The sequence below is a fragment of the Bufo gargarizans genome, chromosome 3, assembly GCF_014858855.1.
Source record: "Bufo gargarizans isolate SCDJY-AF-19 chromosome 3, ASM1485885v1, whole genome shotgun sequence".
Classification (NCBI taxonomy): Eukaryota; Metazoa; Chordata; class Amphibia; order Anura; family Bufonidae; genus Bufo; species Bufo gargarizans.
The window spans coordinates 588788611-588812020 of NC_058082.1; positions in this window are offsets into that span (position 1 = coordinate 588788611).

A 23410-nucleotide genomic window follows, 5' to 3' on the forward strand; every position below is an offset into this window, starting at 1 on the left:
CTTACAAGACAGCTTGGCGCCTGTTTCAGAAATATGAACACCTACCCGGCTGCTGGCCGGGGAGACTATCACTCACCTATTGGGCTTCGTCGGGTTTTTTGCCACTCTCAATTAAACCTGTCCTATAGCACTGTTAACTATACCTGGCAGGTATTCAGCACATTCGGGTTTAGTTAACAGGTTCAGGGGTCGATCCTCTCTCGATCACAGGACATTCCTTCCACAGGGGCGCAGCAGCTGCGGCGTCCATGCATAAGGTACCAGTACATGTAATCAAACGGTTGGGTCGTTGGAGTTCCGCGTGTTCCATGCGTTATATCCCGGATCCTTAATACAAAATGTCACTGGCTTTCCGAGTTTTGGTTTTGTAGTTTCTGTTATCAAAGTCTTTCAAAACTCCTATGCATGGTTCTTTTGGCCCCTTTAGGCTACCCTTCGATAAGCAGTTCCGGCATAACTCTGCTGCTTCTAGGTAGGGGGGGGAGTATAGGCTTAGGTAGGGGACCCTCTCGTAATGAGCCGATCCGAGCACAAGTGGTAGGCAATCAAAGAGTGCCATGTTTGTGTGAGGGGAGGCGGGGCTTTAATTATTTAAACCTGGCTCTCCTGCCCCCACTTGTCGGTTCGAATGCTTTCGACCCACCCAGAAGCCCTCCCTTCTTCTCAGGACTCATCATTGGTGTGGCCCCCTTTAGGCTACCCTTCGATAAGCAGTTCCGGCATAACTCTGCTGCTTCTAGGTAAGGGGGGGGAGTATAGGCTTAGGTAGGGGACCCTCTCGTAATGAGCCGATCCGAGCACAACTGCATCTAAAAATTGTGGAACAATTTATGAAAAATATTCCTCAGCATAAAATTGCGAAGACTTTGACTATCCCGCCATCTACAGTACATAATATCATCAAAAGAGTCAGAGAATCAGGAGAAATCCATGTGCACAAGGGACAAGGCCAATGTTTAAAGGGGTTGTCCGAGTTATGAAAAAAAAAATATAGCACTGTAAATTTAATGGGCAGCAATATATAACTAAGCTAAGCAAGTTTTAGGCAAAAAAATATCTATTTTCTCATTTCCCTGGTTCTCTTCTGTCCCTTTGTTTACCTGCAATAACAACAATCTCGTCCCCTCCCCCGGCTCTGCAAAGGGAGTGAATATGTCACCACCAGACATCTGAGAAGCTCTGACAGATGCCTTTCAGAACCTCCTCCTTGAGCTTCCTTTGTTTTGCTTTCAGTTCCTCATCTCGTTAGCCTCTCTCAGCTGTCATGTAGTTGTACTGATTGCATCCCTTTAAATTCCTCCCCATAGTGCATCAGTGTGCGGTTTATAGTTCTTCCTGGAGTGTGTGTGCATGCTGATCCTACTTCCCAGTCTTCTACAAGATAAGTGTTGTGCATTAATTTGTGATTTTCTGTTTGCAGGATCCCAGGTGACCCTGACTCCCTCCGTATCTAGTGTAGGGAGCCGGTGGTCGTGTCCCCTCACTATTATAGGGTGTTCAGGTGTTATACAGTCGAGGTACGAGGATATGCGATCATCTACCATTGGGATTTTCGCATAGGCTGAGCAGTCAGGGAGAGTGCCAGGTCTGATGCAGGGGTTTCCCTTTTTGTTCCTTAGTTTTGGATCCAGTGAGTCGTATATTCATTTTGTGTTGTCTTGTTTCCTGCACACCTTCCGTGACAGAATACAAGTGCTGCCCTGAGTGACCTGTCTGACTGCTGAGAGACTCAGCAGCATATTGTATGTGTAGGACTACAAGTCCCAGCTGTACAATGACACTGCTGATACACACAGGATCTTCCCCCTACCAGTTGTGCAATGCTCTGCAGAACTCCTCTGTCAGCTCCTCTGCCCAGCATTTGTCTCCTCACTGCCTGCAGCTACTCAGTGAAGCCTTTAGCCCTGAGTCTGTGCAGCTGAAGGGGTTATTGTTTTTCCTCAATAATCCAAGGAAAGAGCAATAAGCAGCAGCCAGTGCAGAGGGGCGTGGCCAGCACAGTGACTTCTGGTGTACAGACTCATATCTGCTCTCTCAGGCTTTTGAACGAAACATCATCAGAGCAGGGAGAGAAGCTGTCATCACAGCTCATGTGACCCTCAGTGAAATCTGAGAAAGCAGCAACTGGAGATGCAATAAGTGCATGGTAAAGTCCTTACATTTGCCTATTTAGAAACATATAAAGAACAAAAAAATAACTCAGACAACCCCTTTAATATTGGATGCCTGTGAACTATGGGTCCTCAGGCGGCACTGCATGGGGATTATGTACTAAAGTCACTGCATGGATCGGTTACACTTACAAGAGTCACTGTCTGTGAGCACAGTTCACCGTGCAATCCACAAATGCAAGTTAAAGCTGTATCATGCAGAGGAGAAGCCATATGTGAACACGATCCAGAAACGCTGCCGTCTTCCCTGGGACAGCTCATTTAAAATAGACTGAGGCAAAATGGAAAACTGTTCTGTGGTCAGAGGAATCAAAATTTTAAATACTTTTTTGAAACCACAGATGTCGTGTTCCGGAAACTCAAGTGGCGAGGGACCATCCAGCTTGTTATCAGAAATTAGTTCAAAAGCCGGCATCTCTGATGGTATAGAGTTGCATTAGTGCCTATGGCATGGGCAGCTTACACGTCTGGAAAAGGACTATACATGCGGATCAGTAAAGAGAGGTTTTAGAACATCATACGCTCCCGTCCAGACAAGGTCTCTTTCAGGGAATGCCTTGCATGTTTCAGCAAGACAATGCCTGCAGTCCAGACCTTTGACCCATAGAAAACATTTGGTGTGTCATGAAAAGTAAAATCCTGAAAAAAAAACAGGACTTTTCAGTACCTAGAATCTTACATCAGACAAAAACAGGACAACATTCCTCTAGTCTATGTAGCAGAGATGAATTTGCCATTTAACCCCTTGCTACCACAGTCAATTTTGAACTTTATGATAGGGAGACTTTTTCTGTTTTTCATACATACCCTCCAAGAGCCACAACTTTGTTATTTTTCTATCGATGTAGATGAATGGGGAAGGTTTTAGCAAGACAAGCTGGATTTCAATCATTCTGCTCTGCAGAACATATATTGATTAGTGTTGAGCGCGAATATTCGAAAAGCAAATTTTTTTCACGAAAATTGCAACTTCGCGATTTCGCGAATATTTCGAATATAGTGCTATATATTCGTAAAAACGAATATTCTTTATTTATTTTTTTTTCACAAAATTACAGTACACATATAATTGATTGTTTCCCAAAGGTCCAAAAGCTCAGATGTTACTCACATTGCCTAGAAAGTGATTGAAGCGCGAATCTTCGTAAGGCGATTTTATTAGCGCACATGCGAATATCGGCACTTGTCCCAGAACAGAGGCAAAGGGCTTTGCATTCATACATTAGTGAATTGAGTTGCGAATCTTCGTAAGGCGATTTTATTAGCGCACATGCGAATATCGGCACTTGTCCCAGAACAGAGGCAAAGGGCTTTGCATTCATACATTAGTGAATTGAGTTGCGAATCTTCGTAAGGCGATTATATTAGCGCACAAGCGAATATCCGCACTTGTCCCAGAACAGAGGCAAAGGGCTTTGCATTCATACATTAGTGATTGAATTGAGTTGCGAATCTTCGTAAGGCGATTTTATTAACGCACATGCGAATATCTACACTTGTCCCCAGAACAGAGAGGCAAAGGCCTGTGCATTCATATAGTATAGCACCATATTCGCGAATATTTTGAACTTCGTAAAATTCGATTTACGAATATTCGTATTTTTTATTTTAGTTTCCACCTTACAGATTACATTGATCTGTACTCTGTCAACTACTGTCATCACCCCCACTGTATCTCGATTGATTCCCAAAAGTCCAAAAGCTCAGATCTTACTCACATTGCCTAGAAAGTGATTGAGGCGCGAATCTTCGTAAGGCGATTTTATTAGCGCACATGCGAATATCTACACTTGTCCCAGAACAGAGGCAAAGGGCTTTGCATTCATACATTAGTGATTGAATTGAGTTGCGAATCTTCGTAAGGCGATTTCATTAGCGCACATGCAAATTTTGCATCTAATAATATGTATTATGCGATGCGAAAATTCGAATTATCGCATATGCGAAATAATAACGAATTTGAATATTCGCGAATATTTTACAAATATTCTTTCGAATATTTGCGAAATTTCGCGAATTCGAATATGGGACATGCCGCTTAACACTAATATTGATTCACATTAATTAACTCGTTCAAGGGGAAATGGAGTAAAAAAGCGGCAATTCCACCTATCATGCCTTCAGCAAGTTTATTGTTATTGTATGCATAACTTTCATACATAGTTAATATGTTTTCTGTATAATTCTCTGTTGATTGTGTAACAGCACCATCTAGTGGCCGTTTTACATACATCTGCAGTTATTTCACACTACAAATTTGGTCTACTTCAGCTTCCTTATCTTAGTGACATCATCATCCCTGCACATAGCAGCCATTTTCTTCATTCACAGTCATCACTGCTTGAGGATAGCACATGGCTTGGAAGCCTCTTGAGACATCCTCTACATCTAAGCTCATGGTAGCATCGCTGGTATGTCACATAGCCACATTGCAGCCTGTTTTGCATCTGTTTTCTTATGTATTTTGAATATCCTTTTCCTTTCCTTTATAGCAGCTTATAGTTAGCAGCTAGGGACCATGCTTGTTATACAGATAGGTAACATGCTCTGGTTTAGAGATGCATCTTTGTTTGTATATGCATAACTATATGTCAGACCCTATTAGTAAGCGCATAGTTTTTTCTGTTCCCCGGTTTTACTGCACGGTTTTACTTTACATCCTTGCAATAAAGATAAAGTTGGACGTTACTCCATTGTCAATTCATTGCCGGGATAAGGTTTAGCTGTCTGTCAAGCTAAGTACCTTTACACATAAGGAGGACAGAACATCCACCATTACTTTTTGCATTATAAATTTTGCACCATTCACCTAAAATAATAGATTATCTTTATTCTACGTGTCAGTACGATTACAGATATGTATATTTTCACAGAAAAATCTATAGTTGTTATGCCAATTCCAAGAGCAATAGCATTTTATTTATTTGATATAGCTGTATATAGACCATATTTTAATACAACCATTTTGGGGTACATATATATTATACTTTTATTTTTGGAGGGAAATAGAAAAAAATTGCATTTGTGGCATTTTCTTTATTCTATGAGTCATTCCAATTCTCATAATACTATATATGGTTTGTTTTAGTTTTTTACACTTTTGAAAAATGAAACCACTTTTTTATGGAAAAAAATTTTTTTGGGTGAATACTGTACTGTTTTTAAATAAACATTGTTATGCTTATTTTTAGTCCAACTAGGACACTTCACAATGCGATCCTTTGATTGCTCATATAATGCTTTGATATATTCGTTGTGCCATGTGCCTGCAGGAGTGGTTTAAAGCTCTCATGGGCCCTGGTCTGAATGAAAAATGGAGGGCCTCCCCCCATCTATCTAAGGTTAAATAGACATGGTAACAGAACGGTAAATATAACATCAGAACCAAGATTACTACATAGACACAGTAACAGAACCAAGCTCGTTATATAGCTACAGTAACAGAACCAAGATTACTACATAGACACAGTAACAGAACCAAGATTACTACATAGACACAGTAACAGAACCAAGATTACTACATAGACACAGTAACAGAACCAAGATTACTACATAGACACAGTAACAGAACCAAGATTACTACATAGACACAGTAACAGAACCAAGATTACTACATAGACACAGTAACAGAACCAAGATTACTATATAGCTACAGTAACAGAACCAAGCTCACTATATAGCTACAGTAACAGAACCAAGCTCACTATATAGACACAGTAACAGAACCAAGATTACTACATAGACACAGTAACAGAACCAAGATTACTACATAGGCACAGAAACAGAATCAAGCTCACTATATAGCTACAGTAACAGAACCAAGATTACTACATAGACACAGTAACAGAACCAAGATTACTATATAGCTACAGTAACAGAACCAAGATTACTACATAGACACAGTAACAGAACCAAGATTACTATATAGCTACAGAAACAGCACCATGCTTACTATATAGCTACAGTAACAGAACCAAGATTACTACATAGACACAGTAACAGAACCAAGATTACTACATAGACACAGTAACAGAACCAAGATTACTACATAGACACAGTAACAGACCCAAGCTCACTATATAGATACAGTAACAGAACCAAGCTCACTATATAGCTACAGTAACAGAACCAAGATTACTACATATATATGGTTACAGAACCAAGATTACTACATAGATATAGTAACAGAACCAACCTCATTATATAGCTACAGAAACAGCACCAAGATTACTACATAGATACAGTAACAGAACCACGCTTACTATATAGATACAGTAACAGAACCACGCTTACTATATAGATACAGTAACAGAACCAAGATTACTACATAGATACAATAACAGAACCAAGATTACTACATAGATACAGTAACAGAACCAAGCTCACTATATAGCTACAGTAACAGAACCAAGATTACTACATAGATACAGTAACAGAACCAAGATTACTACAAACCGGGTTCCCAAAAAGTTGGGACACTATACAAATCGTGAATAAATACTGAATGCAATGATGTGGAGGCTGCCAACTTCTAATATTTTATTCAGAATAGAACATAAATCACGGAACAAAAGTTTAAACTGAGAAAATGTACCATTTTAAGGGGAAAATATGTTGAATCAGAATTTCATGGTGTCAACAAATCCCCAAAAAGTTGGGACAAGGCCATTTTCACCACTGTGTGGCATCTCCCCTTCTTCTTACAACACTCATCAGACGTCTGGGGACCGAGGAGACCAGTTTCTCAAGTTTAGAAATAGGAATGCTCTCCCATTCTTGTCTAATACAGGCCTCTAACTGTTCAATCGTCTTGGGCCTTCTTTGTTGCACCTTCCTCTTTATGATGCGCCAAATGTTCTCTATAGGTGAAAGATCTGGACTGCAGACCGGCCATTTCAGTACCCGGATCCTTCTCCTACGCAGCCATGATGTTGTGATTGATGCAGAATGTGGTCTGGCATTATCTTGTTGAAAAATGCAGGGTCTTCCCTGAAAGAGATGACGTCTGGATGGGAGCAGATGTTGTTCTAGAACCTGAATATATTTTTCTGCATTGATGGTGCCTTTCCAGACATGCAAGCTGCCCATGCCACACGCACTCATGCAACCCCATACCATCAGAGATGCAGGCTTCTGAACTGAGCGTTGACAACAACTTGGGTTGTCCTTGTCCTCTTTGGTCCGGATGACATGGCGTCCCAGATTTCCAAAAAGAACTTCGAATCGTGACTCGTCTGACCACAGAACAGTCTTCCATTTTGCCACACTCCATTTTAAATGATCCCTGGCCAAGTGAAAACGCCTGAGCTTGTGGATCTTGCTTAGAAATGGCTTCTTCTTTGCACTGTAGAGTTTCAGCTGGCAACGGCGGATGGCACGGTGGATTGTGTTCACTGACAATGGTTTCTGGAAGTATTCCTGAGCCCATTCTGTGATTTCCTTTACAGTAGCATTCCTGTTTGTGGTGCAGTGTCGTTTAAGGGCCCGGAGATCACGGGCATCCAGTATGGCTTTACGGCCTTGACCCTTACGCACAGAGATTGTTCCAGATTCTCTGAATCTTCGGATGATGTTATGCACAGTTGATGATAGATGCAAAGTCTTTGCAATTTTTCGCTGGGTAACACCTTTCTGATATTGCTCCACTATCTTTCTGCGCAACATTGTGGGAATTGGTGATCCTCTACCCATCTTGGCTTCTGAGAGACACTGCCACTCTGAGAAGCTCTTTTTATACCCAATCATGTTGCCAATTGACCTAATTAGTGTTAATTGGTCTTCCAGCTCTTCGTTATGCTCAAATTAACTTTTTCCAGCCTCTTATTGCTACTTGTCCCAACTTTTTGGGGATTTGTTGACACCGTGAAAATTTGAATCAACGTATTTTTCCTTTAAAATGATACATTTACTCGGATTAAACGTTTGATCTGTCATCTACGTTCTATTACAAATAAATATTGACATTTGCCATCTCCACATCATTGCATTCAGTTTTTATTCACAATTTGTTTAGTGTCCCAACTTTTTGGGAATCCGGTTTGTACATAGCTACAGTAACAGAACCAAGATTACTACATAGATATGGTAACAGAACCAAGATTACTACATAGCTACAGTAACAGAACCAAGCTGTCTGCTAAGATGAAGTGGTTTGGGCCCAGACTGTAAATGTCCCACTGTGCTCCTGCCTCTTGGCTTCTCCTGGTATTCCTTCTTCTTTCTGGCCCTGACACTTTACTCCATTCTAGTTCTGACTTGTGACATCTCGGCTGCTGACTTCTGCTTCCCACCAAGGACTACATCTGTGACCTGACAACTTTGGCTTCTATCTTGACCTTTGGCTTAGCTTTGATCTCAGCTTTGCCCATAGATTCCTGTGGTGCATTTACCATCAGTCAGAGTCCAACCTTGTGGAGTGTAACCTGCAGCAAAGCCATTCCTCCGGTGAAGGTTAAGGGTGAAAATAATAAGGGCCATAAACCCCTCATCCAGCAATCAGCTGGAATCTGTTAAGCTAAGGCTACTTTCACACTCGCGTTTGGTGCGGATCCGTCATTGATCTGCAGGCAGCATTTTGGTGTCCATTCCTCCATAGCGGAATGAAGGTGGAACAGAGCCAAACAGAGGCAAACTGATGCATTCTGAGCGGATCCTTTTCCATTCAGAATGCATTAAGGGCAAATCTGATCCGTTTTGGACCGCGTGTGAGAGCCCTGAACGGGTCTCAGAAACGGAAACCAAAACGCCAGTGTGAAAGTAGCCTTAAGGAACATGGCATCATGTGTTCAAATTCTCAGTAGTGCCACCACAGGAGAAATGCAGCATTACACATTTTGGGTCCTCCCGAGTAGGAGATGCTCTTTATAGCCACTCATACCTCTGGATAGTAGAGGAGGGTCCTGAATGAAGTTCTCCACCTAGTAAGAACTCTGACTTCCTTAATAGGGCATTTGAGATAGTGTTTTTCCAAACCAAATGTCCTGTTTTACTAAGGTAAGTTCCCTTTAAGTAGGAAAACAAATGATATAGGCTCAAAGTTTTGCTTAAATCCGTAAATGTAATCACCTAGTAAGTGGCCCCTTGTAATAGAGCCATGTAATATCCTCTCCTGTTCTCACACGGACATTGTAGACGTTGCTCAGGTGTACTGCAGCTGTAGATACAAAGCCCATGAGACCATTTTCTCCTATTACAGAAGATAATGATAGATCTGCATGCGGAGCTCCGCGTAGCCTCAGGTGCTGTATGTGCCCCGTATTCACCTCCATGTTACATAGCTGCTGGCTACTAATAATAGCAGTCTATGTAGTTTACTTAGGACAACAGACATATAGCAGATGAGTCTATTGTGCTGCCAGTCACCAGGTATCAGGTTGTGAGCTTCCATTCGCTGCCTCTGGGGCCATTGTGTTCTATGATAAACACAATCCTTAGAATTATTTGTACATGTAAAAAATTCTATTATATGCTAGGCTCCATCATTTAGAATAATTTGCTGACCATTGTTTGCTGCGGCGCTGAAAGGGGGGAAGGAGCTCTGCAAATCAAATTGGCTTTGAGTTATTGTTATATGTATGTAGTGCCATTGTTAACCCTGTAAATACTGAGATCCAGCATCCGAGAGATGCTTGGATAACGGATAACTGGCCTAGAATACTAAAAAGGATACATCACAAAAACAGACGGACGGATGGATAGATAGATATGAGATAGATAATTCACAGAAAAATTTATAGATGCATACATAAATCATAGGTACATAGATAATAATTTATATATAACTCAGAATTTTAATTCATAGATGCTAGATAGATAGATAGGAGATAGACTGATAGATAGATAGATAGATAGATAGATAGGAGATAGATAGATAGGAGATAGATAGATAGATAGATAGATATGAGATAGATAGATAGATAGATAGATAACTAGATAGATATGACCAGGGCCGTTTGAAGGAATTTGGGGGCCCCAAGCAAAATAGACATGGAGGCCCCCCCTCCACACCCTCCCCACCTTACGCACGCAAAGCTTACAGGAACCACAGTATAGCCATACAGTTTAAGTTCACCCACACTTTATATAAATAAAAAAGGAGGTTTACAGTGCAAATACTGCTGTTGCATTTAATGTGCATGAAATTTGAACATTTTCAACAAATGAACATTTGCAAAAAACACGACTGTACCATACAATCCAATATACATTAAAAAAGTGCACAATAACTAAATCCAACATACTTAAAAGACACACATTAACATTTTTCAGTTCTTAGAAACATGTGCAAATCATCTAAAACTGCTGTTTGCGAACCTTGTTTTCTGCAAAGGCAATCACAATGTCCTCCATGTCCAAAGACTGGCGAACATCACGCTCAATTGATGTAAGTGCCAGTCCTGTGAGCCTTTCTTGGCCCATGGTGGACCATGGCTTCAAAGCTGAAAAGCTCCTCTCACCAGAGGCCACTGACACAGGGAGAGTCAGGAGTAGACGCAAAGCAATGCTTAAATTACTGTACAAATCCAGTAGCTTCTCACTGTATATGTAATTAAGCATGTCAAATGGGGAAGTGGCTACATGGTCTGGAAATGTGTAGAGAGATGAATTGATCTCAAGTGCCAAGTCATCAGCATCAATGTCATGGAGGGTTTGTTCCAATTTTTTGCATCGTTCATGAAGCTTTCCATTCTTTATTGTCTGCTTCATGTTGTCCTTTGAGAACAGAAAGTCATAAAGGTCATAAACACCCTTTAATCTTGAAAACCTGTCACTTAGGCTTCTGAGGGCTGTGTCAACCATGGGCAGAAAGAAGTCTCTTCTGAAAGTCTCATCTGGAGTAGACTGAGTGTCCTCTGTACCTTCATATAGAGACTGTCTTTTCTTTTTACGCTGCCTTTTCTCAGGAAGGGTCATTTCCATATCCAGATTTTCTGCAATCTCCTTTGCATCAGTTTGACAGGAGGCAATCCCTTTTTCCCTGAAGTTTTCAAGGTAGTATTTTACTCCTTCTGTTTCTGATCTAAGTGTTTCCATTGAAACATTTGGACTTTGTAGCAGCTTGCTGACATGATTGATCTGGTACAAAACATTGTACCAGGTCATTGTGCAAAGCAGAAAAGACCAGGTCTTCATCTCACCATGTAAGCTTTTAGCACTGGACATGGTCTCTGAGTCCCCCTTCTCTATAGCAAACATCTGGAGTGCAGACAATGCATCCAGGATCTCTGGTAACTGGTATCGCACCACCTTCACGCAGTCAATTCGAGCTTCCCATCTTGTTGTTGACAAAGGTTTTAAAGTGAGCTGCTTTACATGTTCCTTTAGAACTGCCCAGCGTTGCACAGAGGAACTGAATAAGTTATAGAGTCTTTGCAACACACCAAAGATGGAGATGGACAGCACTGAGGACTTGGCAGCATCTGCCACAACCAGGTTAAGTGTATGACTGCTGCATGGAATGCAAAATGCTTTGCTGTTCAATTGCAAAATTCTTGCCTGAACACCCTGTTTATGGCCCATCATATTGCTGCCATTGTCATAAGACTGACCACGGCAGTCAGAAAGACTCAGGCTGTGTTTCTGCAGGTGGTCAAGTAGGACTTCAGTCAGGCCCTTACCAGTTGTTTCTTCAACATCTAAAAATCCAAAGAAATGTTCTGCAATGGACACAGATGGTTCGCAATTAACAATTCTCAGAACAATGGAAAGCTGTTCCTTATGACTGACATCAGGAGTGCAATCCATAATAACAGAGTAATACTTTACTCTGTGTACTCTTCTCACAATCTCTTCCAGTACCTTTTTTCCAATTAGTGCAATTATTTCATTTTGAATAGTTCCACTCAAGTAATGCACTCTTGTCTCTTGGTTTTGTATCCTTCTTATGTGTTCAGTCATAACTGAATCGAACTGTGCCATCAGTTCAACTTGTGCCAGAAAATTCCCATTGTGCGGGTCATACAATTCACTTGTGGTCCCTCTTAAAGCCTGGTTGCGTTCTGCTAAGTGACAAATTATAGCAATCACTCTCCTTATGACACATTTCCAATGCTCAATCTCTATCTGCATCAAGCTTTGTTGTCTTCGATCTATGGTCGTATTGGTTTGCAGTCTCCTCTGCAGCTCATGCCAGTTTGTCATATTGTCACAATGACCCTTTGAATATTCGTGTAATTTTAAATGATGAGCTAGGTTCCTCCATGTACGGAAGCCACAGTTGCTTAAGGCATTATCACGCTTCCAAAAAACAGTGCAGGCAAAACAGAACACTGAGTCTGTGCTTATGGAATATAACATCCACGATCTAAGAATTTTCTCCCCATTTTTCATGCTTCTCATGTAATTCTCATTTGTGAATCTTCGAGGTGGACTCTCAGAATTTTGGGGGAATACAATGTTTTTGACTTGCACTGGTCCTTTTTTAACAATTTGACAGCGCACACTATCAGTCAGGACTGCTGGCCACTGCGCAGGGTCATCAGCTATAATTACATTGCTTGTGGTATCTTGAGCTGTAACGGTAACCTCAGTGTTGGGAAGTGGTGCAGACTCAATTTCTGTTCTGGATGCAGTGGCTTCCACTGTATGAGATGCTATTGACGGTGTAGCTGGGGAAAAATAATGTTTTTATTAATATAATTCATCTGTTGTACTGTACAACTGATGAATTATATTAATAAAAACATTAATTTCTAGGTGTCAGACACTCAGTGATGCATTCTGTACAAGTTGTGCCTGACACCTAGAAATTTGACAGGCACTACTGTATATTAAACTGTATATTAAAAATTCTGACCTTGTGCTATAGAGGAGACATCCATAATTACAGGACCAACCTGGGCAAGGTTAATTAAACACGTATTTACAGAAGCCTATACAGGCAATGAAAACCTATCTTGGCCCGGGTCAAATTAATACTTCACTTTTATTAGATACATTGTTAAAAAGTGTCACTATACATTGTGAATCACATTTGAAGAAAGCACACAGACAAAAACACACAAAATAACTACTGTGGTGTTAAAAACACGGTTGTGGCCCACCGCAAAAAATACTGTATGTCATCACATAGAGGCGATATATTGGGTCGCTGGCTCTAAAGTTGAGGACAGCAGTATCAATTCTGTATATCGACAAGAAATGATATTGATTTGGGATACTAGTGAATCCACTACTTTGCCAGCATGCAGGCCTCTTGACAAATACGCCCTGGACTAAAAGGTGGATGAACCTAGTAGTGCCAAAGAAATAGCTGTGACCAAGACACACTCGCTACTTGTCCATTAGCAAGATATATGACCGCATGTTAGCGTGTTCATGACTACACCAATTGCTTAGTACCCATAGGCAACAAATCAACGATTTGTGACACACCAGATGTATCGGGGGATTTATTGCATCCACCCACTATACAAATAGGCTTGTTCTAAACAAACCAAAAGACTACTTGGTGTCAATTGGGTATATTCTAACGTCCCAAAAACCCTGCTACCAACGGATCTGGTTAACAGCACAGAAGGTGGCAATTGACTAATGCTACCCTCTGTTGAGGAGGATTTATTGCATCTACCTTCAACAAACTTGGGACTTTATCATGGTGCAGTTTCACACTAACCAGAGGCGATCGCTATACTAATGTGGCCTATATTGACATTGGCCTGACCAGATAATGTCAGTGCAATCAGACTGATGTGTGCTGTATTTGACTAGAGACCACCGCCAATTAGTACTGTTAGTACAAATCGGATGGTATACACAGAGCTGGCAAGACTGCTGTCCTCATACAAATGTGACCAGTCATTTACGTGAGACGGGTCACTACTGATGATTATCAAGTGAGGGCCACATAACTGCTAGTTAAAACCTAGAACTGCCCTCCGACATGTTTCGCCAGTCTCGCTGGCTTCCTCAGGGGTAACGGGCAGCAATGAATAAACTCGGCACCGGAAGCCTAAATGATGTCCCTTGTGATTGACAGGATCGACTAGCCTATCCATGGTATATGTAAAAGAGTACCAGTGCCAATCGCTGTGAGAGGAGAGGACCGGCGTCATCTCCCCGCGCCACACCTCTCCATCGACGTCATCACAGCGTGACACCGCCACAGGGAGCATGCGCCGGAGCTCCGATTTCAGCTTCTCACCAGCGCGGATCAATGCGCATGCGCTGCGCGGCGGAAGGATGCGCACATACTTCTAAATGAGCCGGATCTCCCAGCAAGGCTCAGTTATGTCAGATCCATCATCACAAAGGTTCGAAATGATGGTATCTATTATCATAAGAGCAATAATTGGTAATGCTCATGACAATAGATGACAATGTATGCTCTTTATGATCTAGAATTATGAACTGGTGCAGAGAATTCAAAATCATTATTTTAGTATTATGTCTGTACATAAATGAACTAATATTCAGAATACTTGATAGTAGTTAGAGTGATTACATAGCTAATCAATTCCAAAAGCTTATTAATATCTTCTAGTATTTATAAGAAGGCAGTAAATGCGAATCCTTCGTTCAAACCCTTTGGACTCAAGCTATCAAGGCGGTAAATCCACCTGGTTTCCTCTTGTAAAAGAATGGCGTCCAAATCACCTAATCACCTAGAGGAGACATCAGCACTGAGAAGTGATGCATCTGTTGATGTTGAGGATGACGTTGATGGTGTAGCTGGGAAAATAATTGGAAAAAAAATCAGAAATTGGTACGTTTTACCATTTCTGTTAGCATATTGAAAGCGGTCACTATTAACAGCTAAGCTCAGTGAGAGAAATTCACTCTACCTTCATCAGTGGAGGTATCCTTAGGAAGAGCCTGAGGGCTGAGAAATTTAAGCAAAGCACCTTGAGGGAGAAAGAAAAGATGGTAACACTTTATAATAAAAATCATTAATAGATGGTGAATTTAATAGATGGTGAATGGTAATTTATCACTTACCACTATCTTGTTTTTTCTTATCCTCCTCTTCCTTTCTCTTCTTTCTTTTCTGGCTTCCTGAAGCATAATTCCGCTTCATGATGACTGTCGACTCCGAGGAGGTTTTTTTTTTGCCGGCAGCCGAGATCACGTGGTTGGCTGGCTGCTGAGAGAGGAGCCCCCTTGAGGAGGGATAAAAGTGTCACTTTACTGATGCATTATGTGTGTGTGTGCGCGGCGGCGTAGTGTGAAAGAGCTGCCTGTCCTGCCCCCTTTCCTATAGAGCTCTCTCTTTCGTCCCTTAGAGCTCTGCACCGGCCCCCTCTCTGTGTTCTCCTCACACCCCTTCCCTGTGTGCCATCCACAGATCTCCCCTTAAACAGTGCCATCCACAGATCTCCCCCTAAACAGTGCCATCCACAGATCTCTCTACAGTGCCATCCACAGATCTCCCCCTAAACAGTGCCATCAGCAGATCTCCCCCCTAAACAGTGCCATCCACAGATCTCCCCCCTAAACAGTGCCATCCACAGATCTCCCCCCTAAACAATGCCATCCACAGATCCCCCTAAACAGTGCCATCCACTGATCCCCCTAAACAGTGCCATCCACAGATCCCACCTCCCCTAAACAGTGCCATGATCATCATGATGGCACTGTTTAGGGGAGGGGGGGATCTGTGGATGGCACTGTTTACGGGGGATCCAGTGGATGGCACTGTTTAGGGGGGAGATCTGTGGATGGCACTGTTTAGGGGGGAGATCTGTGGATGGCACTGTTTAGGGGAGGGGGGATCTGTGGATGGCACTGTAGGGAGATCTGTGTGGATGGCACTGTTTAGGGGAAGGGGGATCTGTGGATGGCACTGTTTAGGGGAAGGGGGATCTGTGGATGGCACCGTAGAGAGATCTGTGGATGGCACTGTTTAGGGGAGGGGGATCTGTGGATGGCACTGTAGGGATCTGTGGATGGCACTGTTTAGGGGAAGGGGGATCTGTGGATGGCACTGTAGGGAGATCTGTGTGGATGGCACTGTTTAGGGGAGGGGTGATCTGTGGATGGCACTGTTTAGGGGAAGGGGGATCTGTGGATGGCACTGTTTAGGGGAAGGGGGATCTGTGGATGGCACTGTAGGGAGATCTGTGTGGATGGCACTGTTTAGGGGAGGGGGGATCTGTGGATGGCACTGTAGGGGGGTCTCTGGATGGCACTGCCATCCACAAATCCCCCCTAAACAGTGCCATCCACAGATCCCCCCTAAACAGTGGCATCCACAGATTCCCCCCTCCCCTAAACAGTGCCATGATCATCCAGTGGATGGCACTGTTTAGGGGGGATCTGTGGATGGCACTGTTTAGGGGGGAGATCTGTGGTGGATGGCACTGTTTAGGGGAGGGGGGATCTGTGGATGGCACTGTTTAGGCCCCATGCACACGGCCGTGTTTCACAGCCGTGTGCGGGCCGTGGAACCGCGGCCTGGATCCCTCCTGAGAGCAGGAGCGCACGGCGTCACTGGTTGCTATGACGCCGTGCGCTCCCTGCTGCCGGCACAGTACAGTAATACACTGGTATGATCCCCGACGCTCACAGGCAGTATTCCAGTATATAATATTTATAAACTAACCAGTAACTACTTAAACTTTAATCAAGGCTCATTGCTGAGCTCTTTACTTGGATTAAATATCCGACTCTGACTGTATCTGACTCTTCTTACTGTGTCTTAGGCTTAGTTCCGGTAACACTAACAACTTCCGGTAACACTAACAACAGCAGGCAGTGAGTGCAGGCGGCGCTCACTCACTGACGTCACGCGCCTGCGCCGCCTAGTGGGAGGAGCAGGCGCGTGACGTCAGTGACAGTGAGTGAGCGCCGCCCCCCGCACTGCCTGCTGTTGTTACCGGAGTCCGGAGCTAAGAGCCTAAGACAAAGTAAGAGAGAGAGAGATAGCCAAATCAAAGTAAAGAGCTCAGTCAGCAATGAGCAATGATTATGAAGACAAGTTAAAGTAGTTACTGATTAGTTTAAAAATATGCTGTGTGCGGCCCTGTATAGTATATTCTAACCCACAGGCAAGCGTCCCTGTCACCATGGGAACGCCTGGGGGTTAGAATATACCATCGGATTTGAGGTTTTACGATCTCACTGAGCTCGTAAAACTCAGATCCGATGGTATATTCTAACCCCCAGGAACGCCTGGGGGTTAGAATGGATCTTCAGAGTTACTCTGCTTGGCTCCAGGCGGGCCAGCTCGGGGCCCCAATCAGCTCGGGGCCCCAAGCAAATGCTTGTTTTGCCTGTCTGGTAGTGACGGGCCTGGATATGACATAGATACAGGGCCGTCTTTAAAATTGATTGGACCCTGGGCAAAAATTTACTTGGGTCCCCTTGATCCCGCCTTCCCACACCTCAGCAAGCAATCGCGCCCTCCACCACAACACACACACATAAAATCCACACACCTCGTAGAGTCCAGTGATATAAATACTTCCAGTTCTGAAGACTCCAGCGGCTCAGGATCAGTGCTCTGGGCAGCTGGGCTCAGGCTGGAAGTGGGCACCGCTCTGCAGGAAGGAGACCAGGGCTCGGCTCACCCGAGTGTTACAGTGCACTCCAGCACCCCACAGTATGCAGTATAGCATCCTATAGTATACAGCACCCCACAGTATGCAGTATAGCACCCTATAGTATACAGCACCACACAGTATGCATGATAGCACCCCACACTATACAGTACCCCACAGTATATACAGGGAGTGCAGAATTATTAGGCAAATTAGTATTTTGACCACATCATCCTCTTTATGCATGTTGTCTTACTCCAAGCTGTATAGGCTCGAAAGCCTACTACCAATTAAGCATATTAGGTGATGTGCATCTCTGTAATGAGAAGGGGTGTGGTCTAATGACATCAACACCCTATATCAGGTGTGCATAATTATTAGGCAACTTCCTTTCCTTTGGCAAAATGGGTCAAAAGAAGGACTTGACAGGCTCAGAAAAGTCAAAAATAGTGAGATATCTTGCAGAGGGATGCAGCACTCTTAAAATTGCAAAGCTTCTGAAGCGTGATCATCGAACAATCAAGCGTTTCATTCAAAATAGTCAACAGGGTCGCAAGAAGCGTGTGGAAAAACCAAGGCGCAAAATAACTGCCCATGAACTGAGAAAAGTCAAGCGTGCAGCTGCCAAGATGCCACTTGCCACCAGTTTGGCCATATTTCAGAGCTGCAACATCACTGGAGTGCCCAAAAGCACAAGGTGTGCAATACTCAGAGACAGTGGCGTCTCTAGCTTTCAAAATTTGGGGAGGCACACTGGGGGCCAGGACAAAAGTAGGGGGGGCAGCTATAACAACGATACATTTACACAAGTACGCTTCGAAATGCTGCGATACTTTACCCAATACCTAAAACCGCAACAGGGAAGAAAAGTCCAGCTGTCTGTGGATGACACTTTTATAGAGAGGGGGATCTGTGGATGACACTGCTATGGGGGGGATCTGTGGATGACACATACAGTGTATAGCATCTTATGCTATATGTGTCATCCACAGATCCACCCCATGACAATGTCATCCCCATTTCCCCCTCCATAACAGTGTCATCCACAGATCTCCCTCCCCGCCTCTCACAGGAGTGTACATTTGACATTTCTAAACCGTAATCCATATCCTGCAGTAACTTTAACTTTAAATCAGGATTCAGCAGCCGCTCATCTCTACTAGTACCTAAACCTTACACCACTCGGCTAGCTTCGGTAACAGGGCCAGGCTACAGCCTACAGGTACTGCCTGTTAGTTGTTATCGAGCAAGCGCTCATTTCTGCAGGTCAGAGGATACGGATTACAGTTTAGAAGAAATGTACACTCCTGTGAGCGGTCCAGACCAGTGGCGGATCCAGAGCCTGGTCTCGGGAGAGGCACTTCCAGATTATTTTCTGTCCGCCGCCACAGAACAAGGGTGCTTATAGAACAGACTACACAGTGTAGAGGTATACTGTATACTGTGTGGCACAGTGTAGCGGTATACTGTATATTGTGGGGCACAGTGTAGCGGTATACTGTATATCGTGGGGCACAGTGTAGCGGTATACTGTATATTGTGTGGCACAGTGTAGAGGTATACTGTGTGGCACAGTGTAGAGGTATACTGTGTGGCACAGTGTAGAGGTATACTGTGTGGCACAGTGTAGCGGTATACTGTATATTGTGTGGCACAGTGTAGAGGTATACTGTATATTGTGGGGCACAGTGTAGAGGTATACTGTACATTGTGAGGCACAGTGTAGAGGTATACTGTATATTGTGTGGCACAGTGTAGGCTATATGTCTATAACATAAACATATTTCACATGAACACTTACAGTTACTTGGCTTGGCCCTTGGGGATCTCAGGACGCCACTTCCACACTTTGGCCGGGGGCTCGGCGGAGCTGATGTTCTGTTTTATCCTAATGAGAAAGATTTCATAATAAGGATTTGGAGAAGAGGCAGAGGAATAGCAGAGCAGGGAGAGGCCAGTGCTGCTACTAGGGGGTCATACCATGGGGGGGTAATAAAGCCCACCATAATGCCCCCCAGTAGTAATAATTCTCCTTATAATGTGACAATGCAAAAAATACCCCCTTATGCCCCCAGTTGAGCTAATGTCCCCCAAAATGTGCCAGTATAAAATACCCCTATATAGTGCCCCCAGTAAATGCCCCCATAGTGCTCCTCTCCCCCTTCCTCCTAGTGCCCCCCATAATGTACCAGTATAAAATGCCCCAGTAGATGCCCTCAGTGTCCCCCCATAATTTTGCAAGTATAAATTACCCCTTCTTAGTGCCCCCGTAGATGACTCCATAGTACTCCTCTCCCCCCTTCCCCATAGTACCCACCATAATGTGTCCCAGTATAAAATGCTACTGTACAGAGCCCCCCATATAAAACACCCCTTCTTTGTGTTGCCTCAGTAGATGCCCCTATAGTGCCCACCAATAATGTGCCAGTAATAAGCCCCCCATTACGTGCCAGTAATAAGCCCCCCCATCATGTGCCAGTAATAAGCCCCCCCATCATGTGCCAGTAATAAGCCCCCCCATCATGTGCCAGTAATAAGCCCCCCATTACGTGCCAGTAATAAGCCCCCCCATTACTTGCCAGTAATCATGTGCCATTATTAAGTCCCCCCCATCATGTGCCATTATTAAGTCCCCCCATCATGTGCCATTATTAAGTCCCCCCCATCATGTGCCATTATTAAAGTCCCCCCCCATCATGTGCCATTATTAAGTCCCCCCCGTCATGTGCCATTATTAAGTCCCCCCCCGTCATGTGCCATTATTAAGTCCCCCCCATCATGTGCCATTATTAAGTCCACCCCCATCATGTGCCATTATAAGTCCCCCCCATCATGTGCCATTATTAAGTCGTTCCCCCCAGTCATGTGCCATTATTAGTCCCCCTCCCATCATGTGCCATTATTAAGTCCCCCCCTCCCGTCATGTGCCATTATTTCAAGTCCCCCCCATCATGTGCCATTATTAATTCCCCCCATCATGTGCCATATTAAGTCCCCCCCATCATGTGCCATTATTAAGTCGTCCCCCCCGTCATGTGCCATTATTAAGTCCCCCCCATCATGTGCCATTATTAAGTCCCCCCCCAATCATGTGCCATTATTAAGTCCCCCCCCATCATGTGCCATTATTAAGTCGTCCCCCCTCATGTGCCATTATTAAGTCGTCCCCCCGTCATGTGCCATTATTAAGGTCCCCCCCCATCATGTGCCATTATTAAGTCCCCCCCATCATGTGCCATTATTAAGTCCCCCCCATCATGTGCCATTATTAAGTCCCCCCCCCATCATGTGCCATTATTAAGTCCCCCCCCCATCATGTGCCATTATTAAGTCCCCCCCCCGTCATGTGCCATTATTAAGTCCCCCCCCATCATGTGCCATTATTAAGTCCCCCCCCATCATGTGCCATTATTAAGTCCCCCCCCCATCATGTGCCATTATTAAGTCCCCCCCCATCATGTGCCATTATTAAGTCCCCCCCCCCATCATGTGCCATTATTAAGTCCCCCCCCCCTTCAGTATTCAGTATCACTATTGTAAAAAAAAAAAAAAGAACACATACTTACCTCAGTGTCAGCGATGCGATGCAGGCCTCTTCAGGCCTGTGTCCCACGGTGTATGGCTCAGGCAGCGCGATGACGTCATCGCGCCGCCTGCGCCGGCCTCTGATAGGCTGCAGGCACTAGGCCGGCAGCCTATCAGAGCAAGGGGAAGGGACACGCCTCTCCCTCCCCTGCACCGCCGCTGGCACAGGCAGTAGTAAGGAGATGAGCGCAATGGAAGCGCTCATCTCCCTGTGCCCGGCGGCGGCGGCTCACTTTGGGGGGGCGGCGGCTCATTTTAGTTGGGGGGGCACATGGGGGGGCCGAGCATGATGTAGGGGGGGCCGTTGCCCCCTCTGGCCCCCCCTGGCGACGCCACTGCTCAGAGACATGTCCAAGGTAAGAAAAGCCGAAAGACGACCACCACTGAACAAGACACACAAGCTGAAACGTCAAGACTGGGCCAAGAAATATCTCAAGACTGATTTTTCTAAGGTTTTATGGACTGATGAAATGAGAGTGAGTCTTGATGGGCCAGATGGATGGGCCCGTGACTGGATTGGTAAAGGGCAGAGAGCTCCAGTCCGACTCAGACGCCAGCAAGGTGGAGGTGGAGTACTGGTTTGGGCTGGTATCATCAAAGATGAGCTTGTGGGGCCTTTTCGGGTTGAGGATGGAGTCAAGCTCAACTCTCAGTCCTACTGCCAGTTTCTGGAAGACACCTTCTTCAAGCAGTGGTACAGGAAGAAGTCTGCATCCTTCAAGAAAAACATGATTTTCATGCAGGACAATGCTCCATCACACGCGTCCAAGTACTCCACAGCGTGGCTGGCAAGAAAGGGTATAAAAGAAGAAAATCTAATGACATGGCCTCCTTGTTCACCTGATCTGAACCCCATTGAGAACCTGTGGTCCATCATCAAATGTGAGATTTACAAGGAGGGAAAACAGTACACCTCTCTGAACAGTGTCTGGGAGGCTGTGGTTGCTGCTGCACGCAATGTTGATGGTGAACAGATCAAAACACTGACAGAATCCATGGATGGCAGGCTTTTGAGTGTCCTTGCAAAGAAAGGTGGCTATATTGGTCACTGATTTGTTTTTGTTTTGTTTTTGAATGTCAGAAATGTATATTTGTGAATGTTGAGATGTTATATTGGTTTCACTGGTAAAAATAAATAATTGAAATGGGTATATTTGTTTTTTGTTAAGTTGCCTAATAATTATGCACAGTAATAGTCACCTGCACACACAGATATCCCCCTAAAATAGCTGAAACTAAAAACAAACTAAAAACTACTTCCAAAAATATTCAGCTTTGATATTAATGAGTTTTTTGGGTTCATTGAGAACATGGTTGTTGTTCAATAATAAAATTAATCCTCAAAAATACAACTTGCCTAATAATTCTGCACTCCCTGTAGTATAGCAGCCGACAGTATACAACACCTCACTGTATACAACACCTCACAGTATACAGTAGAGCGGTATAGCACCTCACCGTATACAGCACTCCACACTATACATCACCCACAGTATACAGTATACAGCCCCCCACAGTATACAGTACAGCAGTATAGCACTCCACAATATAGAGAACCTACAGTATACAGGCCCCCACACTATACAGGCCCCCCACACTATACAGGCCCCTCACACTATACAGCCCCCCCACAGTATACAGCCCCCCCCCCCACAGTATACAGGCCCCACACAGTATACAGCCCCACACTATACAGCCCCCCACAGTATACAGGCCCCTCACAGTATACAGGCCTCCCACAGTATACAGCCCCCCCAGTATACAGGCCCCACACAGTATACAGCCCCACACAGTATACAGGCCCCCCACAGTATACAGCCCTCCACAGTATACAGGCCCCCCACAATATACAGGCCCCCCACAGTATACAGCCCCACACAGTATACAGAACCCCACTATACAGTAGTTTACAGTATATTAGCATAACAGCCCCTGAGTGTCACCTTTTTCTGATATAATCTTCACAAAAAAAGCTCCTTAGTTAAAGAGGACCTTTCACCAGAATTAAACTTCTAAAGTATCTATACAGGCATGTAGAGCGGCGCCCAGGGACCCCCCTGCACTTACTGTTATACCTGGGCGCTGCTCCGTTCTCCCGTAATTGCCTCCGGTATCTTTACAGTTAGGCTCCACCCAGGGGAACCTGCCGGTGCCTCCTTCTCCCATGCTGCAGCGCTG